Below are 2,545 nucleotides of genomic sequence, written 5' to 3'. Positions count from 1 at the left end.
TCCCTCCTTCTCTCTCTCTCTCTCCCTCCTTCTCTTTCTCTCTCTCTCCCTCCTTCTCTTTCTCTCTCTCTCCCTCCTTCTCTCTCTCTCTCTCTCTCTCTCCTTCTTTCTCTCTCCCCTCGACCGGGAACGACCAATCGCCTATTATCTCGGTTAATTTACATATCACATGAAGTAGAATGGCAGGCAGATCATTAGTTTCATCTACATATCATGGTTTGAAAACAGTGTTATAATCCCTTGTCTCCAAAGAAATTATGAGAAATTATGAGATGTGTTTATGAGGATTGTAAAATGGTGTGTTTTCTGTGATGAATCGAAAAGCAATGTCGTCTGCTCTCCATGGTATTCGTTTCACGCAAAAAAAAATATATTGTCAGGACTGATGTTTCTACTCCAGTTGGCTGTGTTCTGATATATTTTGCGAAGTTTTTCCTGCTGTTTCGCTGAGACGGGGAGGCAGGTGTCTCTTCGAAGGTGAATCTTTATGATTATTGGGTAGTCTATGAGATGTTCTGTGCTACATACAGAATATAGGCAAATTGTGTGGTGTTTTTGTTCAGCACTAGTGTTCAAATGTTTTATGGTGTTTCTTTAGATTCGTGTTTGCATTCTCGAACTTATAATCTATTTTGTTTTGCAGTAGTATTAGTGATTCAACATTTCTCCTTGTTGTTGATATCAAACTGCAGGATAGAGTCTATTTTTTAAATCTTTATGCCACGTATGACTCTTTTGGAGACATTTGAGCCGTATTCGTTACGACAGATGTTAAAAATGTATGAATAAAAATGAATATCTTCACCACACAGGAAATGTTTCAGGCTTCGAATATATATAACTGTCGACCATACATGTAATTCTGACGAAGATATATTTTAAACCCGTTAATACATATCTATGCCATTTTTCAACGCGAACGTGAAAATATAGATGTGTACCGCGTCTTCACCTGATAAAGTATGAGAAAATCAATTGATGGCAATGATATTTTGGCCGTCTAGTCGTTTTGCATTTCCTTCTATATAAGGATACCTTTAAATTGCTTAGAAAAAAACGTGAATAATTCGGAATTTATTTAATTGCTCCTTATTATCACTCTTGATAATGACTACTAATCGCAGTTGTAGAGTAAATTAGTTATTTATAGTCATTATCATCCTTCATTCACGTTTTCCATTTTAAACATGTAGTATTGACTGACGGTGAAAATTGCTCTTACGCCAATGGACTATGTTCGTCTGCATCCACCGACTCCACCGCAGCCGGCACCTGCGCGATCCGAGGAAGTGGAATGACCTTGAATTCTATTCACCTTAGGGGCTCCTGAGGGGGGTCGGGGGGGGGGGGGGGGTTGACTCGTCAGCAAGTTTGTGGGTGTGTGGGGGATGGGGTGGGGGTGGTGTTAGGAGGGGTGTAGGTGAAAGCGGGTGCATGGGGGAATAGCTGGGTGTGCGTACGTGTTTCTCTCTCTCTCTCTCTCTCTCCCTCCCTCTCTCTCTCTCTCCCTCCCTCTCTCTCTCTCCCTCCCTCTCTCTCTCTCTCTCTCCCTCTCTCTCTCTCTCCCTCCCTCTCTCTCTCTTGTGGCGGAGGAGGGGGTGTGAAGGAAAGGGAATGGTAGGTATGTAGTGGTACGACAACCCCCAATGTTGCCACGTGATGCTTATGGCACCTGTTCCCCGTCTCTCGGACATTCGGGCGCCTCGCAGGACTTTTCGCCACGGAGGGACACTTCTGGAGGAGGCGAAGGACGCGACACGGGCTTCTGGAGGAGGCGAAGGACGCTGGGGCTGAGCCTCCACGGCTGCCTGCTTCTGTTCCCATCGGCCGTGCACCGCTCACCCGCACGTGTTCGTAGGGCGAGCCGGTACTCCGCTGCATAGATGTAGTGTAGTTTGTTTAGTTCATCTTTATCGTAGGTTAGATAGCTTAGGCGATGTGTTAAGTGTTACACGTTCTATGCAGTGTTTACCGTTATGTTCCGTGTCTCGTGTTTATTCAGTGTCACGTGTTACGTGTAAGGTGTTTAACATTTAATGCTTTTAGTGTTACTGTGATCGTGAAAGCTTCTTAAACTAACGTAGTAATCTATGCGAGCGTGTGTCATTTGATTTCAGCGTCAGTCTAGCGTATACAAGCGTATGGGTAACGCATACGAGAGCATGCGGAACGTAAGAGAAACGTAGGCGTAGCGTATGGATATCGTCCGTATATCAGCTGGCCATGCAGTCCAGACTGACGTCGCCCTCCAAATGGCTTCACCCGGATTTCACGTCTTCTCCTTCCCCTTCTTCTTCTCCTATTGTCTTGACCAGAGTGAACTGCCAGTGGTACGAGATCACGCTGTTGTTGGTCAAGGGTCAAGTGGTGAAGATGCCAGCCTTTTTGTATGAATCTGCCAATACGCTAGCAATACGCAGGGCATACGTTGCGATACGTCAGGGACTCGTTAGGCAGTCTTTACGCATACGTTCGGTACGTTAGTCTATCGTTAGACACGTTCTTTTCTCATACGTCAGACATACGGTACGATGGCACTTATACG

This window comes from Penaeus vannamei, chromosome 12 (assembly GCF_042767895.1).
Source record: "Penaeus vannamei isolate JL-2024 chromosome 12, ASM4276789v1, whole genome shotgun sequence".
NCBI lineage: Eukaryota > Metazoa > Arthropoda > Malacostraca > Decapoda > Penaeidae > Penaeus > Penaeus vannamei.
Note: the sequence above shows the minus strand (reverse complement) of the source record.